Source organism: Zalophus californianus, chromosome 7 (genome assembly GCF_009762305.2).
Source record: "Zalophus californianus isolate mZalCal1 chromosome 7, mZalCal1.pri.v2, whole genome shotgun sequence".
Classification (NCBI taxonomy): Eukaryota; Metazoa; Chordata; class Mammalia; order Carnivora; family Otariidae; genus Zalophus; species Zalophus californianus.
This window is the reverse complement of record NC_045601.1, coordinates 47,671,028-47,691,746: the sequence shown is the minus strand read 5'-3', so window position 1 is coordinate 47,691,746 and position 20,719 is coordinate 47,671,028. Positions and strand designations below refer to the sequence as shown.

Sequence of the window (20,719 nt, the reverse complement as noted above, 5' to 3'; positions counted from 1 at the left end):
CCTGTGTTGGGTAAGCGATGATGGTGCAGGCCCAGGCTCCCAGGGCTGGTCTCCATGCAGGCATCTTACAATATTCTTCTCTCTCAGCATAATTATTAGTATATTTGTTTAGCTTTCAAAAGTATCCCAGCTTGGATGGTAAATTCTATGATCATCTTCTTAAAACAAATATACGTCTTTTGTTTGGTTTTCTGACATTTTATCTTCAAACATATTTTGGAACACGTAATGTATGTAGGGAACCACCTGTAGATCAAAAATGGCTGATTGTTATTGTACTGGAATTAGGTCGCGGAGAACTTCATGCTTGCAAAAGAATAAAATTATATCCTTTGTCAAGGCAACAGAATTATTTGGTTATCAAGTTATATATGTGTGTGTGTGTATATATACACACACACACACATATGAGTGTATATATACACACACACATACAATGAGTTAATATGAATATATTATACATAATAAATTATCACATATATGTATGTACATATATACTCTTAGCTAAGGCACCTTTTAAAACAGAATATAGTTAAATTCTTACAACAGTTTAAAATTTCAAAGTAAAATAAATTTATACCTGAAAGCAAACAGGATTAACTTGATTCTACTTTTATATTGCACCTGGTTTTCTCTCAGCTTTAAGGCATACAGTGGGAATGTAATGTCTATACAACCAGGGAATATCAATGCTTTTATGTACTTCAGGGGAAGCAAATAACATAATATTTAATATTGTTTTGTTTTTAATTTTAGAAATAATACCATAATAAAAGAAGTCAGCTAAAATAGTTTAAATACTATATTACATGCATCAATATTTTTAGAGAATAGTATATTATATATGTCATGCTTTTGAAGGTAATGTTGTATTTGAATTTTTGAAAGGAATTTCTTGTTTTATTTGTATGTTTGGTTACTCACCAGGGGAACAGCTACACACACCTAAAAATGTTTCCTATTAAATATATTGAGGGGCACCTGGGTGGCTCAGTCAGTTAAGTGTCCGACTCTTGATTTCAACTCAGGTCATGATCTCAGGGTCATGAGGTCAAGTCCCAAGTTGGGCTCCATGCTAGGCATTGAGTCTGTTTGAGATTCTCTCTTTCTCCCCTCTCCCTGTGCCCCTCCCTGCCCTAAAAAAATATATATATATATATACACATATCAATCAAAAGGCCATTTCTATTTCTTTAGAACTAGATAGGATGTTAATGTGCTTATTATATGGTATTAGCTAATCTTTCGGCTTTACGGAGTTTTCCATTTGGTCATAGTGAAAGAATTTAATTTCATGTTTATTTCAAATCTTAAAAGAGAAGAGAAATTTTTATCTCACATTAAGTAAATACTCATAATTGATTAAACAAAGTATCTTGCTTTATAGGGAAAAATCATTAATAAATGACAATTAGATATATTTAAAAGAATTTGAAAAGAAGAAAAACTCAAAAATGAGCTCATGGACTATTATGGAACTTTCTGAGTCTTATAGGTAGAAAATAAAAATTAAAACTGTCTAGGTTCTTTATAGACCATTATTAGAAAAATGGAGAGACCGAAATCTACTCCTAAAAAGTAGTAGTCTTGCTAGATGGATGCTTACCTATGGACACTGAGAAAACTGTTGAAGAGGGGAAATGGGATGGGGGTGGGGAGCAAGTTTTCTTTGATCTCAGGCAGAATGGGACCTTCTTCCTCATGCTGTGTCCTCACTGTATCTTCTCTCCATCATCTAGCACATTCACTATATCTTCTCTCCATCATCTAGCACACCGAGTACCACCCATTTGTTTACCAGCTGGATTTGCTCTTGGACTTGCAAATTCCTTGAGAGCAAGGACTGAGTCACTGACCTCTTCAGCACCCAACCCACTGCCTGTTACACAGTCATTGCTCAGTAAGTGTATACCAAAATAAATCAAGCAAGTCAGTGAGTAAGAAAAAGGTGGAAAAAAAGCAAGGCAGAGGGAAGGATATGGTGATTCTTTCTCCAATATTACAAGTGTATTTAGTGCTTCCTATATTCCAGACACTATGCTAGGCACCGGAGATACAGATACTGACCGGGGTGGAGGGAGTGTGCATATATGCCTGTCGGGAGGCCACTAACAAACAACCCAATAATTAAAGAGTATGATCTATATAGAGAAGACATACACTAGAAAGCCAACCCATCCTGGTTTGGCTGGGGGTGGGTAGGCTGCAAGAAGGAAAGAGGTAAGGAAACAAGGAGAAGTTAGACAAGTAGAGAGCACTCTAGGCAGATGGGCAGTATGTGCAAAGGCATGGTGTGTGAACGAACATGCTCTATCCTTGCCTACAATCTCCAAATAACAGGGACCTCATGTTGGAGTAAAGGGGAGACGAGTCCCAGGCTGGGCCTTTGGAATAGTAAGATCTTTGAATGTTGAACTAGTCTGAACTTTACCCTAAAAGCAAAGATGCTGCAGGTTGTTAAGCAGGGGGATGACATGATCAGGTTTGCATTTGGAAAAAATTGCAGAAGTTCTGACAAGGAGTAGAGACCTGACCAGTGAGGAAGCTGGTGTGATTCAGGTGAGAAGTTCTGACTGAACTGAAGCAGGCACACTAGGGCTGATGGGATAGGTATGAGTTTAGGAGGCCCAGCTGGCATGTCTTGGTGACAGACTGGAGGAGAAGAAGGAGCATTACAAAATGATTCCTACTATGATCCTTATAACTACTCTTCTTGGTTTCTCATTTTTCTTGAGTGTCTGGATTAAATAATGTCACCAACAGAGAAGAGAAAAATAATAGACATTATTTGACAAGAGGTCCCATTAGAAAAGTAATGGTACATATAAATTTTCAAGCCCTTGATCTTATTTTTGGGCACTCCTTATTCAAAGGATGCTAGTATTTATAGAATTCAGCAATTCCAGGATGCCTGGGTGGCTCAGTCAGTTAAGCATCTGCCTTCGGCCCAGGTCATAATCCCAGGGTCCTGGGATAGAGTCCTATGTCAGGGTCTCTGCTCAGCGGGAAGCCTGCTTCTCCCTCTGCCTGCCACTCTCCCTGCTTGTGCTCTCTCTGTCAAATAAATAAATAAAATCTTAAAAAAAAAAGAATTCAGCAATTCCAAAATGAAATGCTGCTATAGTAACCCTTCATTGCCCAGTTGCTCATCTCAGAGTGGACAGGGTATGAGAATAAGATAAACACCTGACTGAACAAAAAACAGAGCTTTAAATGTTGAACTAGTTTGAACTTTACCCTAAAGTTCTTAGAAAATCAGGCAATAATTATAGCTGATATTTATTAGGATTTTCTGGTGTGCCGGATACTGCTATCAGGATAATGGGCAATAATGTTCTTCACTTTAAAGAGTCAGACATCAGGGTTAAGTGGGCACTGTACATTTAGTGTAGATGGGGGGGAAGAGAAATAGAGCCATACCTGAATAAAAATAAAATGGAAAGAAGTACTCCCACTAGCTACCAATCCATCTGCTGGCCCATCATTCCCTCATGCACCCCAATGTCTGTCCCTGTTTTCTGTCTCTGCCTGTCTCCTATGTTCCCTCTGTCTGGATCCCTCAGCTCTGTTTTCTAGGTTCTGAAATGCCCAAAGGAAGAAGCCCTGTATCTGCCCCATTTCACCATGTGCCAAACACCATGGAAATAAAGATAATGAGAACATAGTAAAGCATAATCCCTGCCCTTCAGAAACACTTAGGTGCACAATGGAACGGTCTCTGGACCTTTTCTGGCTATTCTTAACAGAAAGGAACCATCCACATCTGCAGGAACCCTGTAGCTCCCCAGTCTCGAGCCTTTCCACTTCTCGACACTGTGTCCCTGGGAAAAAGCCCATTTCCAATGCCCTATATCCTATACTATTTCATTCAGCTCAGAAAAAGTAAGGCAATTAGGAAGTTCAGCCCACAGGCAGCTGGCTCACCAGATGAAGAAATTCCACTAGCATCGAGTATCAGTTCCCTATCATTGCATACAGAGCACGGATGCAACTATTTAGCAGGATCTTGGCAGACCTATTTAAATCTATTTAAAAATAGATCCAATAGTTTACTAAAAATTAATATGGTCTCATTCTTTGCTTTAGTGGCTGCTGCATATACAGTGGAAAATAGTGTGATATGACAAAGCCAAGAAATTAAACTTTATTAAAAATAAATCCCGCTTTTATTGCAGTAAAGATACAGGGAAATAGGGAGGCATGAGTTTCAAGGCCCAGAAATCCAGGGATGGTGCTCTGGGGCTAAATGCTCCTGAGAAGTCTGTTGGTGTGGGCACACGTGGGCTCTAGGCCAGATGGCATGCGTTTGGATCATGGCTCCACTCCTCTAGCTCTAGGACTTCTTTGGGCCTCAATTTCTTCATCTGTGAAATGGAAAGATTAATAACATATGTCCCACTGAATGCTTCGTGGGAATGAAATGTGTTAAGATCTGTATAATGCTTGGTACATAGTAAAGATTAAATTTTATCTAGTATCATTTATTATTTTTCCAAAGATAAAGAGATAAATAGGTATATTCATTAGGACAAACTAAACACAAAGGAAAATTAGTTCCTGAGCTTGATAGACACATATCTATCAGAATTAAATAAGTTACAAAAACAACAATAGGAGCGCCTGGGTGGCTCAGTTGGTTAAGCATTCGACTCTTGGTTTCGGCTCAGATCATGATCTCAGGGTCCAGGGATGGAGCCATGTGTTGGGCTCCTGCTCAGCAGGGAGTCTGCTTGAGATTCTCTCCCTCTCCTTCTGCCCCATGTCCCATCACATGCGCACACACGTGCTCTCTCTCTCTTTCAAATAAATAAATCTTAAAAAAAAATAAAAAATTCTAAGAATAAAACTAAATTTAACCTTTTAAATTATATTACTTAAGTTTAATGACCAGAGTTGGAAAACAGCTTTTTACTTTAAACCACAAACTCTATATGGTATAAAAATATAAAAAAAGAAAAAAATATATAAAAGAGAAGGAAATTTCTCTTTATCCTAACACTTCAACTCATATTGGATATAAAGATAAATATAAATATTTCAATGCTTTTCAATGCCTTTTGTTCTTCCCCATTAACTACATCTGTAGAAGAGGTTATACCTTCCAAAGAATTGTGTGAAAATGTATAGCTAGGCCCAGGAAAAAAAAATAGTGAAGTAGCTGACCCAAAAGCCTCCTCGTAATTTCTACGCTTGACACGGGCTTTTATTTAGAATCAGTCTGACACACAAATTTCTTCTCTTTATACCTTTCCCTCAATAGTAAGAGAACCCATAGAATCTATGTTTTACAATGAAGAACAACCAATTCAAACATACAAAATACACATACGTATAAATAGATAAATAGAGAATAATGTGCCTATTATGTTTAACCATCTGTGATGTTATGGTGATGTTAAAGGTGATGATGATAACAACAATATCAATTACTATTTCCTAAACCTTTACCATGTATGACACTCTATGCTAGGCATTTTACATATATTATCCTATGGAAATCTAGAATTGGTATTCCCATAACCATATAAAAGAATATTACTAAGAAATAGAAAGGTTAAGTAATTTGCCCAAGATCCCACAGCTAATAAACCGTGAAGCAGGGCTTCTAATTCAGCCAGCTCTGTCTGACTCCAGTACTTATACTACAATAAGTGCCTTATTTATGTTGAGGCATATTCAAAAGCATTGTGATTTTTTTTCATTGACTTGAGTTAGTGAGCTACAGTAGAGAGATTACAGTGATATGGTAATACGTTCCTAAATAGTTCTCCAAACTATACACTGGGTAAGATTGTTAATATTTATGATAGGACAGTTGTGCTACCTCATGAGCAGTGTAAAGATTGTGTTACTTAATGTTTGTTATGTCTTATATGCTTTTTTAAAATAAGAGGTACAATTATGGCAGTTTTCCTTTTGTCAACTTTCTAAATTGAAACATTTTAATGAGTTTATTATTTCACCCTCCTTATGCCATTCTCCTCCTATCTCAGGCCATTCAGTCCCATAAAGATTATTATTCCACAGGGTTTCATAGACAGTAATGTCCTGAGATCATGACAAAGGAAAAAGTCTATTCAATATTAAATCACAGTGCAATATAAAGACTAATTTTTTTTTAACCTCTGGACTAGCAACTTGTAGAATACCCTCTATCAATTCATGCGGTAAACATTAATTGGATGCCTACTTGTATGTCCTGTACATCAGAACAGATTAAGTCTCATTTCACACCTTCATAAAAAACTCTGATTCCTTTGGCAATTTCCATATAGTAACACATATCATTGACCTCTACACAAGAAGTTCACATTATAAGGATATTATGGGAAGCATAAAACATTCAGGACCAGATCCTCTGAGCTATTAAAACTACTTAAATATGGTATCAGTTCTTAACTTACCTAATTTAAAAGGAGCTGAACCTAAGAAAATTATTGAGTCCATTAAAAACTACATTAAGTTATAGCTCTGCTCTGTTATTACTCTAGCTCAGGTTATGTGGGTGCTTCATGACAACTGCCTTCCTCATGAACTCCTTAAGAATTCACTCAAAGTTTATAATTGTCATAAATCTCAGCCGCTAGAATGTATTTGTTTTACCACTTCACTTGCTCCCCACTCGGCCCCTTATTTTAAAAAAATATCTGTTCAAGAGCAGTGGCATAGCATAGTGGACAGCCTGGCCTTGAATGCCGCCTCAGCCATTTAGGAGCTGTGGGGCTGGAGGCATTTCTTGAGGTCCACTGCACCTCACCTCCCTCACCTTCTCAATGGGGATGAGGATTAGACCCACTTTACCTATTTAGTTTCCCTCTGTAAAACCAGGGAGAACAGGGTGGCTACTGGAATTAAATGAGTTAATATGAGGAGAATTCTTTGGACAGTGAGGCACATATTAAATGTTATGATGAGAGCTTCTTAAATTGTTCAAAAATGCTGAATACACTGCAATTTTTAACATCAAAGTATCTGAGCATTTGTATACCATTCTCAAGATGATGCTGACTTCACAAACTATATATGCCACAAAGGAGATTCTCTTCCTATTATTTAAAGTTATTAGACAAAGCACAGAAATATACAGAAACATAAATCAATATATAAAGATAAACTGTATATGTATACATATGAGTATATATGCATATATATATCTAAAAGCATATGTGTTCACATATAAAACTTCCCCACCTCTCATGCACAATCCAGGTAAAGTGGGCTAAAAGCAAACCAACTCTTCAACCATTTTTTAAACTGACATAGTTTTCTTTCATAAAACTTTTCAAGAAAATGGAAAATAATCCATTGCACCAAATGTTAACTAAGACATGATAATGGAACTTGCATAGGTGATCTATAGAAGTCCATTTTTCCTGCCTATACCTTAAATGTGGATCTCCAGATATAACCTTTTGCTTCTGCTTTTGTTAAGTGTTAGCTGCTCTGAAATGTTTTTGACTTAGATCAGTGATTTTTAAATGCAGTTATAAATAACTTGCTTTAATTGTACTTCTGCTGTAAAGGTTAGGATAACATCATGACTCTCAGAAACAAATACTGATTCCAGAGTGAGCGTAATTTATCAACAATTAAAGTAGATTCTGGAGGGGAAAAAGTTACACTTGCACTGGTTTCAAAGAATTCATGTTAAATTTGCAGAAAAAGTAAAATGTAAGGTTTTTCTAAATAGCAGCAATTTAGGTCATAAAGAGAGTTTAAGGAGTTTTGAAGTCCCCCTCCCTACATTAAAAGGATAAACTTTGAATGAAGATAAATCTGGGGTTTGCATAATTAGTCCTTGAACTCAACTTGTTCTCTTCTTTCAAACTACTTACCTTTTCTGAAAACAAACTATAATTCCATTACCAAACAATAACTCCTCACTTAACTGCGCTAACTGCAAGATATGAAAATATTCAAATAAAGTACTACAAAGAAATCCCAAAAAAGCATGCACATAAAGACCAATAAAATATACAAGGATTCACATAATTTCAATGGCACAAACCTAGTGGTACTGTTCACACTCTATTCCCGGAGTTGCTGGCATCATTTTTAGTAAGCATTCCCTCCTCTGCCAGCTCCCCTTACTAGGAAGTTATCTTGAGAGTTATTTCATTCATGAATGAACATCTCTAAAATAAAAGACCATCCTGCCAGACATGTCAAGAGAGCCAAAGAAAATTCTCCTCAACTAAAATTTCCATAAGATGTTTTCCTTTTTCTAAACAATCTTAACCTTTTTTTTTTTTTTTAATTAACCTGCTCTTTGACATATGATTGCATTTTTAAGAGCCGTTACTGTTTTGGAGACTATAAAAACAAAGAGGAGAAAAGGAGCAAAATATTTGCTGTGTTCTATGAATTTGAGTTCACTTTTTCAATGCAACAGGAACATTTGCATTTACTCACAAATGAATACTAATGACATATACAGATCTGGCACTGCTCCACAGAAATCATACACGGAAAGCTAGAGCAGTGCATGGGTAGTCCTATTTCTCCAAAGTATTCAGACAAAGAGCAAGAAGATTAAAGTCAGCATCAATTCTCTGAAGTTGAGTCATATCTAAATGATGTGGTGGGTTAAGAATAATGGTGGAATTTAGGATGAACGCGAAGTTGGCTAGATAACATCTCGTATGATTTTTGAGTCAACAACTCTTTGTTGACCACCTACTTTGGGCAAGATGCTGCTTCCCTAAGTAAGCCACTGCTCTGCAGTTCTTTATACGGTGTAGGAGTAAGCATCCTGCTTCTACCGAAAATCCCTGTTATTTAAAATAACATCCAGCTTAGCTTTGCATATCTGTGTGTGCTCATGCGCTCAATAAATACTTCTTGAATGAGTGAAAATTCAGTGAGTAAGAAGGTTATTCATTCAAAAACATCTGTGTATGCCTGCGAAATGGTAAGGACAATGATGAAAGCATAATCAAAACACTGTAAGGAGCACCTCCTCACAAAGATGTCAAAAAGGCAACTTCCAATGTTAAAATCTGAGGATGAGGTCTGGCTTAGCCTAGAAACCATGATCCTAGTACTTCTGTGAAACTCCACTAAATACTATGCTCATAATTTCCCACGTTACCTGATTTAGGCATCCATTTGAAAATATTTACATCATTAATGATGTTTCTATGCATTTTATTAATTGAAAAAAAGAGTATTTTAAAATAGTTCAGAGTAATTTGGAAGCGGTGAGAGCAGTTTTCAATTTCACTGTTCAGACTTTTTGCACTAGAGGTAGTTAAACAACAGTTTCCTTCCATCATTATGTTTATTGTGTGCAGTATCTTCCTGCATCTCCATCAGTTCACTGGTGATTGACTTATACTCAAGGGAAGAATCCCACCCTGCCGCTCATTCAGTCACTTTAAGCAAGGACCATTTGTAAACAAAGGGAGGAGAGTAAGTAGTATTGTTTTCATTTCTCCTTTTAAGAGCTTCATTAGGAGAAACCACTAAGGTAACTTTAAAAAAAATCTGCTACAACATAACTGACATCAATAAAAACATTTTTTAAAATAGTTCTGATATCCAAATTTGTAATCTCTTTTCTTATCTTCACTTCAACTTTTTCTTGGAATAGAAACTGAGTAAATTTGAAGTAAACTGTAATGGAAACATTTGTCTAAAGCCCTGAAATATGTCAAAACTACTGAGCAAAGCTTTCAGAAGCACCGCCTTGTAGCACTTCTAGCAAATCTGTTTAGAAAGGAGCATCTGAGCATCTTTACAGAAAGAACGACCACCCACTCTCCCTCACACCTCAACCTGACCCTGTATGCTATTTATCAGACTAAGTTTACATAAATCAGAGAAGAGTTACAGTGCAATTAAATGTACCCACGAAGTAATATGATATAAAGCACTTTGCAAATATTAAACCTCCCCTTAAGGGATCAATGTTTTCCAAGAAGAAGGTGGTATTAGGAGGAGGGAGGGAAAGTAGGAGAGATGGGGAGGCAGGGAGGGAGGGAGGGAAGGAGGGAGGCAGAGAGAGAGAGACCGACCCACCGGGTGAGCACTGGGGTAACCACGGATCAGAGCAGCAGCTCTCTTGGGTGGGCGTCCTAAAGCACTCAAGGAGGGAAGCCGGAGAACGGAGCCCACCAGGGTGAAGTGACTCCGGAGTTGAGGCGGAGGCTTGCTCGCTGTGTACCTGGAACCGCCAGGTAGAGGCGTCCACAAGAGTCTAGGAGCTCCTTCCCCGCTTCCCTAAACCAAGGCGAACGAACGCCTAAGTCCAAGGAGCAAGAGTCTCTGCGCTCCAGTCAGAAGCCGCAGCAACCTCGCGCACCTCTTAATAATATGACCGCCCCCTCGACTGCATCCAGCAACCTCGCGCACCTCTTAATAATATGACCGCCCCCTCGACTGCATCCATCGTGTGTGTGTGTGTGTGTGTGTGTGTGTGTGTGTGTGTGTGTGTGTGTTGGAGCGTGAGTGGGTGGGAAGGATTGCGGGGACTGGGGCTGCGAGGGATGGGAGTCGGCTCAGGCAAACAACGCACCCGACCCGCAAGTTAACTGAGCCCCTGCCCGCCCTCCGCTCCGGCCTCGCAGCCCCCCCAGGCCCCCAAAGCCGCCCCGCGCTCCAAGCGACAGCCCCACAGCCACCCCGGGAAGTGGTTGGGCGCGAGCCCCCAAACTCTGCGGAGCGTAGTTAACGCGTGTTTCCTGCCTCTCTCCCTCAAAAAGAGCCCAGAGCGCAGCGCCCAGCGCCCGCTGACAGACTGACCCACTCACACCAACGACTCTCTAAATTTACCCGGGGAATCACCCCGCCGTTTCCCCTCCCGCACTAGTTTAACCCCGAGCCCCAGGGAACGTCTCAAAAGTCTACCCCGGGCACTGCCTAGGAGAACCGCGCCCCACAAAGTGCTTTCGGCTGGCACCACAAGGAGGTCTCACTTGGGCGATTCCCCTCTCTTGCCATTTCCTCCCCAAATCTACGAGCTCTCAGCCCGCTGAGCCCGAGTCCCTCCCCCGCGCGAGGCGAGCAGCGCGCCCAGCTCACCTTCGTCCCCGGCGCCGCGGCGGGGGCGGGAGCCCAGGGCGCGGGCGCCTGGTCTAGCCCGGCCACGGGTCGGCTCCCGCAGTCCCGGCGGCAGTTGGTCTAGTAGTTTCGGAAGCCCGGGCTCCGGCTCCGGGGTGAGCGAGTCTGCGTGAATGGGAGCGAGCGACCGCGCTGTGCGTGCGCGCGTGAGAGTAAGAGGCGGGCGGGCCCCACAGGCAGGCGGCGGCGGCGGCGGCGGCGGCGGCGGCGAGGTCCCAGGCGGGGAGCCGGAAGGGGGAGAAGGCGGGTGCGAAGTAGTGGAGTTTAGGGCGCGTTGCCTGCACTTCCCCGGGAGGCTGGAACCAGGTGCGGCAGGGCGCGCTCCCGCGGCGCAGGCACGGCACGGGCAGCCGCCGGAACCCGAGTCCACGCAGTGTCCGGGCCCGCAGCCGCTCTGCGGGAGGAGGTGCGCATCCTTCTCGCCCCACGCGGGCACCAGCGCGGCCCCGGACTCTGAGCGTCAAGGGGAGAGCCTCCGGTGTCCTCTGTGACAGCTTCTTGGGCAGCCTGCTCCCTCCCGATCTGCCCAAAAGAGCAACAGTCAGTGCAGCTGGGATCTTCCCTTCCTGGGTCTCGGAGCCGGCGGTGCCAAGCGGTGCGGGCGCCCGCTCCCCGCGGCTGGCGCTGTCACGGCCGCCGCCCGGCCCCCGGCGCGCCCGAGCCGGCAGCTGCCTCCCGGAGACGTGCCCAGCTGTGTGCGCGTGTGTGTGTCTAAGCGAATCTCTTCCCCTCCATCACTCGGGCACGCGGGAGGGACCCGGTCCCCGGCGACCAGCTGCAGAGTGGCTGCCAGTCCACACCCTCCAGGCTCTCTCCTCACCCACCCCGCCCCTACTCCTCGCCCTCCGCCTCCTCCCCCTGCTCCTCCTCCAGCAGGCGCTCCCGAGCTCCCAAAGGCGGTGAGAAACCGCAGCGAAAGGGGCGGAGAAGGGTGGGGAAGGAAGCGCAGGTGTCTTCAGCCGAGAGAGCGGCGCACACACCGGAGCGGCTTGCTGCAAGGGGAGGTCAGGGATTAGGCGGAGAAGGGGGAGGGAGGAGAGGATTTACACCGCGGCGGAGGTCCGGTGGCTGAGCCGCCACCCGTCCCACCCAGGCGCGGGAGCCGCGGGCCGGTAGGGCGGTGGACAGCGGGATGCGCAGGGCAGCCCCGCCTACTGAGGTCGAAGCTTGGGGAACCCGCGGTAGTGACCAGGGCGATAGAACCTGGCAACTTAAAAGTCGGAAGGACCCAGTGTCTGAGGAGCTGAGACCGGTCTCTCTGGGGTGAGGGGCTTAGACACGGAGCTTGGGGCACACAGGTGTCCAGGGAGCTCGCCTGTGGCTCCAGGTTGCCAGGCAAGAGAGCTGGAGGCTGTGATGGGTCGGGCGGCGGCAGCGGCCGATCTCAGAGTGCTGTGTGCATCCGGAGTCACAGGGGGCGATCACCGCCTAGCTGGGAAGCTGAGATCACCGCTCAGCCTTTTTTCGAGTCCAAATCCCAAACCCAAGAGGCACACTCGCCTTCCCAATTCAGTCTGCGACCCTCCTACCCCTGGCACCCTGCAACACAGCGACCAGGGAACTCTAGGTGCTATTTACCAGATCGAAAGGATCCCACCTGATCTGTAACTGGTGTGTTGCTGCTTCTCTTTCAGCTCTAGTCCCCTCCCTTAATATCTATGGCCACCCAACCAAAATTCCCCGGAAAGCTAATACCTTTCTTATTGATAAAGTTTCTTCTCTCTGGAATTTCCTTTAAAAAATAAATAAATACCCCCCCCCCCCGCCTTCTTTTGGCTGTTGAGGCATTAGGTCTCTTGTTAATTCCATAGTACAAATGAAACACACACAAAAAAAGTCAGTGGAGAGTCACACGTTATTGCTTCTGATGGCTTGTCTGTTTTCAAATGACAGTCACAGAATGCAAAAGTTGAGTCAACCTGGGGTAGAGAGGATTGTCCTTGCAATTAGAGATCCGTTACAATGATCACTGGCAACAACACTAGAAAGAACAGCGGTGCTTTCTCCATATCCATTTCTTTTTATTATGGTAATTTCACTCTGTTAATTCAGCAATCTGAAAATGAAAGGTTGGATGCAATTCACAAGGCACAGTATTTCTAGATTCTCACTGAACAGCCGGCTCACCCCCTTTCCAGGCTTACTCTTACCATCACTTTTTTAAAGCTCCCGAGCTCAGATCTGAAAGTGCACTTTATTTAAATTTCAGGATACAGCCTGAAGGACAAAGCTGCTGAGTTCTAGAAAGATAACTTAAATGTAAGTAAACTTATTTACCAACTAGTGGACAAAATCATAAGCTCAACAGCAACAACAGAATGTATATTGTTTAATATATTGAGCAGGAGGAAAAATGGCTGTTTGCCAGATATGTGATCCATTAACCTCTTTAGCTCATTGTTGGCAACAATAGCATACAATCACATTCTTATGTTTGAAAGACAAGGGATTGTTTTTTTCCCCATCTCAAAATCACAATGCCACATTATAATCTAAAAGAGACCTCAAACAATAAAAGCAGTAAGAAAAGGAAGCTACACAATTGGCTTTTTCTCTGAACAAATGTTGCTGTTCTGTTTTTCTTGAGGGGAAAAAATGCTGATAAGCAATAAAGTCCACAAAGGCATGACAATAGATTTTGAAGAATGCCTCACTCCATCTATCTGTCCTTTCAATTAGTAAACTTTATTTAAAATGTTTATGTTGTCTTTATATTGGTATTCATTCTTTTTCTTTCGTGCCAGGAAGATTACTGAGAAGGACAATGGGGTGAGATGAATCTGGTTTCTCATAATTCTGTCTTGCTTCAGGTTTATGTCTGGCAGGAGAGGAACACTCAGCAGCCTATGCTTCTCAGCAAGCCTAACTTCTCCTCAGAGGATCCTTGGCTCAGTAGCTCATGGACTGATGGATGGACCAACGGCAAGATTGTCAAGTGATTTTGCCTAGCTTGTGCAAGATCACATCTGAGGCTGGGAGCAGCTATAGATCCCGAAATTGAGAAGCAAAGCTCTGGAAAGGGTTTCTACCTTGTCCATGGTTGGAGGATTAGATTGGGGTATTTGCACTTTTTTTCTGTGCTGCTCTTCACTTCCCACAGATATCCTGGCCTTCCTGCTTGCTGGATGAAGTACAGAGGTGGGTGGTTGGGGTCTCATATATTCACTAGTAACATTTTGGCACTGTGTTGAATTAAAACTAAACATCAGACAAAGTGGCACATCCAAAAAATCTTTTCAAAATGCAGTTTTGAAAACAGTCATAGATTCTGGTTTGGTTTAGTCACCAAAGCCAAATAAAGCACTCAATAATGAAAATATTTAGTTAATTAGAGTGACCATTTGGTAAAGAATCTTTTTCTGAGCATCATCACATTCCCTTGTCTCATAAAGAGGCAACGTTAAATATTGTTAAGCTTATAGTTTAAATGGAGGCTGATCCTCTCAGTTAAAGCATGGAAGTATTTGTCATTATTAGGAAAGAGGAGATGGCTGACCTATTTTCCAAAACCCATCTTTATTTTTTTCAAGTAGCCAATCGCTGACGTCTAGATTCAGTTGGATTAGCAAATATTCATTCAAAGAACCTCCCTATGTACCCACAGAGAAATGAAAAGATGAATAAAAGCTTACCCTCATGGGCAAGCTTAGTAATCACTAGGGTTATAGGTCTGGTTGTGGCCTGGGGTCCTTCCTGTATATGGAAATGAGCCCCTGCACCCACATCTCCATAATCTATCACTGTACTTGAGTATCTCTTGTTTGAAAGTTGTGATTTTTGCATTGTGCTATGTTTAAGTGGTTAGAGTCCTGAAAGTGTAAGGTCATACATGATTGTAAGGGAAGCATTTCTTTTTTTTTTTTTTTTTAAGATTTTTTATTTATTTGAGAGAGAGAGTGAGAGAGAGGACGAAAGTGGGATGAGGAGCAGAGGGAGAAGCAGACTCCCCACTGAGCAGGGAGCCTGATGCAGGGCTCGATCGCCAGACTCCAGGATCATGACCTGAGCCGAAGGCAGCCACTCAACTGACTGAGCCACCCAGGTGCCCTGGGAAGCATTTCTTATAGAAGAGGTAGTCCACTGTACAGGTGTCACAGGCTATGAAGATGGTAAAGAGGACTTAACCTCTCTCTAGGTTTAGATTAGCGCTTGCCAATAGAAGTGTGATGCAAGGCAGCATGTGAGCCATACATGCAATTTCAAATATACTATAGTTATAAAAAGTAAAAAGATACAGGTGAAATTAATTTCAATAACATATTTTATTTAAGCTTCAATATCTAAAATACTGCAATTTCAACATATGAGAAATAGGAAAAGTATTAATGAAATATTTCCCCCCCTTTTTTTTGAATTATGATTGATAGAATGGCTCCCATGCCCTAATCTCTGGAACCTGTGAATATGTGACATTAACATAGCAAAAGGGACTTTGCAGAGGTAATTAATTTTACAGACTTTAAAATAGGGAGATTATCCAGGATTTTTGGGTGGACCCAATCTAATCACAAGAATTCTTTTTTCTTTTCTTTCTTTTTTTTTTAATCACAAGAGTTCTTAAAAACAAGAAAAGATGGGAAAAAGAAGTCAGAGAAATTTAAAGCACGAGAAGGATTCAACATGCTGTGGCTGGTTTAAAGATGGAGGGGCTAATGTGACAAGGAATGCAGGAGGTCTTCAGGAGCTGAAAGAGGCTCCTCTCTGACAGGCAGGAAGGAAATGAGACCTGCCCTTACAACCATAAGGAACTGAATTTGGCCAATAACCTGAATGATCGTGGAAGCAGATTCATCTCCAGAGAAGAATACAGCCCTACTGATACTTTGGGTTCGGCTGAGCCATGCTACACCACAACTTCTGCACCACAGAAATGTGAGAGAATAAGTGGGTGTTTGATGCGACTTGGTTTATGGTGATTTTTTATAGCAGCAATGGAGAACTCAGACATGTACTCTATCTTGAAATCTGGTATGTCCTTACCCTTACAGCCCATCTCAATTTGGTTGGCCACATTTCAAGTATTCAATAGCCAGTATGTGAGTGGCTATCATATTGGACAGTACAGGTCTAGACCAAGAGAAATCAAGATATCTAGGAAGTGCTAGGGTTGTAGGCCAAAGATCATGTTACTATGTGGAGAAAGAAAAGGAGCAAGGAAGGAAAGAATTTAGCAAGATCTCTCCCGATTCCCCATCTTTGTCCCATGGGAATGAGGTATTCTTGCTCTTACAGAAAACAGGCTAAATTTTACAAGTCATATTGTCAAAATTCATTATACTCTGATAAATTTGCTTTATTAATTGAAATTATTAACATAGTCTTTATTGAATATTCCATCTTTGTCTCAGTCCAGTTTTGGAGCAATTAAGAGAAGTTGTTGCTTTCATTTGAGTCAATGCTTCAGGTAGAGCATGAGTCATTTAATTCTAGTAGTATGGGGTGGGGAATGATAGGCAAAAGTAACTATGAAAGATCTCCAGGAGAAGAATTTTTGGCTTGATTTAGCATTCCTAGGAAGGTTGTTCCTCCCTACTGGGAAATTGCTTTCCAATATCAACCTTCTGAGGTCTGTGTTTTGTTTTTATCAATTGTTTTCCAATTCTAATTGCATCCCATGTTTAGTTTTCTAAAATCATCTTTTGCCGTCTTCATTAATAGGTAAGAATGTGAACTCTTACCCTATAAAACCTAGAGCAGAAACTAACCAATTTATCTGGGACCATTTTAGGAAGATTTTGCCCAGGAATTATAGATCTGGACTGGGTTTAAAGAAAAAAAAAGAAGAAATGGCACCTAGACCAGGAGGGAGAAGAGAAAGGGCTTTCCAGGCTGTGAGAAGGAATGGGGACAGCACTGCAAAGACAGGAAAGTGAATGGATTGATGGGCTGATGGAAAGGTCCTTTGATTGCAGCGCAAAGCTTTTGTAAGGCAAGCTGTCCTTGGTGTGAGATGGAAAAGTGAATGAGCTCTAGATCTGCACTGTTCAACATGGTAGCCATTAGCCACATGTGGCTCGGAAGCACTTGAAATGTGGCTGGACTGATTGGAGACATGCTAAAAGTGTAAAATACACATTGGATTTCAAAAATTTAGCGGGGAAAAGAAAGCCCTGTAAAATCGTTTACTGAAAATTTTACATTAATTATTGAAGTGGTAATATTTTGGATACATTGGGCTATATAAAATATATTCTTAAAATTATTTTTTTCTTTTTAAAAGCTTTTCTAATGTGACTACTAGAAGATTTGAAATTACATATGTGACTTTAAAAGGGTTCTCCACCCAATTCTAACGTGTGTATGTTGTATGAGTTGGGGGGTGGTTCCCCACACCAGCAAACAGTTCTCAGACACCAGCTGGGGGTCCTACAATTCAATGCAATTATGACACTATCTACTCAAAGGTAGCCTCAGATTCCACAGGTTAGAGCTCAGTCCCACAAGACTGGTTTGCTCCCCATCCCCTTCAGATGTTGATCACAAGCCTGCATTGTTACCTGTGCTTGACTGGCTGTAAATCAGAAGTTCCCACTAACCCTTTCTTGGGTTTGATTAATTTGTTAGGGTGTCTCACAGAGCTCAGGAAACCCATTAACTCACTAGATTACTGGTTGCAAAGGATATTGAAAGATACAAATCAATAGCAGTCCTGAACAAAGGAGCTTCTGTCCCTGTAGAGTTTGGGGCCTGGTAGGGGGGCACATTCTGGTTCTCCAACCTGAAAACTCTCTGAATCTTCTCCCTTTGGGTTTTTATGATGGCTTAATTACATAGGCATTTATTACATAGGTGTGATTGGTTAAATCTTTGGCCAATGGTAACTGATTCAACCTCCAGCCCCTCTTCCCTCCCTGGAAATCATCGAGTGGGACTGAAAGTTCTCCTGCAACCAATCTCCATTTGTAGGTGTTTTCCAAAATCATCTCATTAACATAAATCCAGTTGTGCTGGAAAGGAGCTTATTATGAATAACAAGACACCGATTTCACCTTTATGGCTCTGAAGAGATTTCAGGAACTGAGGACAAGAAACCAAATATTGTAACAAAAGATGCTCCCATTGCTCTTATTACTCAGGAAATGCCGAGGTTGTGGGAACTGTCAGTCAGGAACTGTGGACAAAGACCAAATACAGATAAGAAAAATGTATTTTGGTCATTTGAATGACCAAATATATATTTCTTATAAATCACAATATCTCAGGCTTATGTTTCTATTGGCCATTACTGTTCTAGACCAAGTGCCTCTCATACTTTAATGCATATATGAATCATTTGGGAATCTTGTTAAAATACACAGTCTGAAGCTCCTAGGTGAACTGTTGCTCCTGGTTTTTGAACCACACTTTGAATATCAGAATGATAAACACAACCTTGCTTGTAACAGAATCATTTAGGAACTTTTGAGAACCACAATGATCAGATTGCTGCACCCCAACTCAATTAAATAAGGTTCTCTGAAGTTATGACTTGAGTATATGTATTTGTTATGACTTTCTAGGTGATTTTAAAATATTGCAGATTTGAGGGGTGCATGGGTGGCTCAGTGGGTTAAGTATCCGACTTTTGGTTTCACCTCTGGTCATGATCTCAGGTACCTGAGACTGAGCGGAGGAGTGTGGAGTGTGGGGCTCAACACTCAGTGGAGAATCTGCTTGTCTCTCTCTCTCCCCCCACCTCATTCTCTCTCTCAAATAAATAAATAAATAATAAATAAATAAAATCCTTAAAATAAAACAAAATATTGCAAGTTTGAGAACCATTGCTTTAGAAGCTCTTGAATAGAGACGAACTAATTTAAAGTTTATTTTCTAGACAATAGAAAAGTTTACATATCAGGTGCAATTAATTTGTCATTGGTAAATATTCATGCATTCCTAAGTGAGTTATTACTTTAGGTAAGTCATAGTGACTTATATCCTGCCTTCTAGAAGCTTAGAAACTAGGTTTAGAAATAAGGTACCTACTTAAATATCAGCAAGGCAACATAGCATAGGTTCAGCAATTGATATAGATATTAAAGGTTATAAGACTTCAGAAAAGGGTGCCTGGGTGGCTCAGTTGGTTAAGCGACTGCCTTCGGCTCAGGTCATGATCCTGGAGTCCCGGGATCGAGTCCCACGTCGGGCTCCCTGCTCAGCGGGGAGTCTGCTTCTCTCTCTGACCCTCTTCCCTCTCGTGGTCTCTCTCTCTCATTCTCTCTCTCTCAAATAAATAAATAAAAAATCTTTAAAAAAAAAGACTTTAGAAAAGGAAAAGTTAATCTTGGGTAGGATAATAATTAAATCTTCCTGGAACAGCTGATATATAAGAAAGACATGATGCAGTGGTTGTCAAACTTTAGAATGTATCAGAGTCATCTGCGGTGACTAAGACAGGGCCACTGTTGACAAGGAACACTGCTAATATCACCACTGCCACGCTGTGAGTGAATTGTAACCATTCATATTTCTCTGTTCTTTTTTTTTTTCATATTTCTCTGTTGTGATAACTCAAGATTCCAAGTCCCCAGTGGGAGGCTGACTGGCAGAGCCCAGACCACATGCTCAAGCCTAGACTGCCAGGACCCATTGGCAATGCACAATGTCTCACTGACACTGCACAAAAAGGAACTTTTTCCAAAACTAGGAATGAAGCTGCAAGGCCATTCAGCCTGCCCCACGACTCCTATCCCAACCCTTGCCAAAACCAAACCTAACCAAAACAAAGAAATAACCAACAAAAGAAATAAAATATCTAGTACAGGCAGTATCACTCCAAAAGCTGATGGGCATGAGGGTGATTTTGGACCAAAAGCAAGTTGAAATTTTAGGTCATTAAGTTCAAGACAATGAAGTTTGAGATAATGATGTTCTACTCAAGTAGAGATGCACATTTAATTTGTGTGGGGAATGAGGTAAACGTTGTCACCTCCTTAGAGAATAAATATATCAGGAGGCTGAATGTAGAGGGAGGAACTATGGTTAGAGAATCTTGTAACATCTTCCTATTTCTAGGACAAACAAAGCAGTGCCAAAGAGATGTTATATGCTATTAGCAGGTGTTAACCCTAGAACCAGTTCAGAATAGAAGAGTTAAAAAGGAATTTCTATTTCTATTTCTACTTCTCAGAGCTTTTAATATACTAATGTGCATTGTGAGGCTCTAAGTACACTGCACTTGCAAATATTATTTGACTGGGGCACTTTCTTGAAGCACTAGTGACATATTGGAGACATTTTGGGAAGCAATGGGCTAGAATATTCTGGAATCAGAAAAAGAAAGAGACTTAGACAAATATCCAGCAGAAGAAATAGTAGCCCCAGAATCCAGACAATTCAGACTTTTATTACTCCACTGTAATAGGAGATGGGTTTAATAGTGTGAGGACTAATAGTCTTGAATTCTATTTTATCCCCATGTCCCCAAATGCACAGCACTCAGTACATGGAGTCACAAACAGTGACTAGATTAGAGTGACAAAAGTCCTCTAATTTATCAATGAGGTCACAAGTAATCTCCACAAGCACAGTTTCAGAGCAGTCGTGAGGTGGGCCAAGGAAACACCCACCTGCCAAGAATTTCCCAAACGATTTCTCAAGAACCTCTAGCAGATACTGTATTCCTCATCATCTGTTTTTCTCTTTTTTCTTGGTAATATAACAAGGGTGACCATATAAT

At 41.5% G+C, this 20,719-nt stretch overlaps 1 protein-coding gene and 1 long non-coding RNA gene across 6 annotated transcripts in view; one reads left to right on the top strand and one right to left on the bottom strand.

Moving 5' to 3' along the window:
• Positions 1–11,140, bottom strand: part of HS3ST5 (heparan sulfate-glucosamine 3-sulfotransferase 5) — a 266,124-nt gene extending 254,984 nt beyond the window's left edge. For 3 of the 5 annotated variants that reach the window (XM_027603930.1, XM_027603925.1, XM_027603929.1), the window contains exon 1: positions 11,023–11,117. The gene's annotated coding sequence lies outside the window, so the exon portion shown is untranslated. Of the gene's footprint in view, positions 1–10,020; positions 10,206–11,022 lie in introns of those variants that run through there. The other 2 variants (XM_027603927.1, XM_027603928.1) reach the window with 2 other exon arrangements.
• An 831-nt stretch (positions 11,141–11,971) lies between these two features.
• Positions 11,972–15,922, top strand: LOC113927786. Its single transcript, XR_003521742.1, has 4 exons — positions 11,972–12,065; positions 13,271–13,320; positions 13,872–14,199; positions 15,614–15,922. It is a non-coding gene; the product is annotated as an uncharacterized LOC113927786 (long non-coding RNA).
• The last annotated feature ends 4,797 nt before the right edge of the window (positions 15,923–20,719 follow it).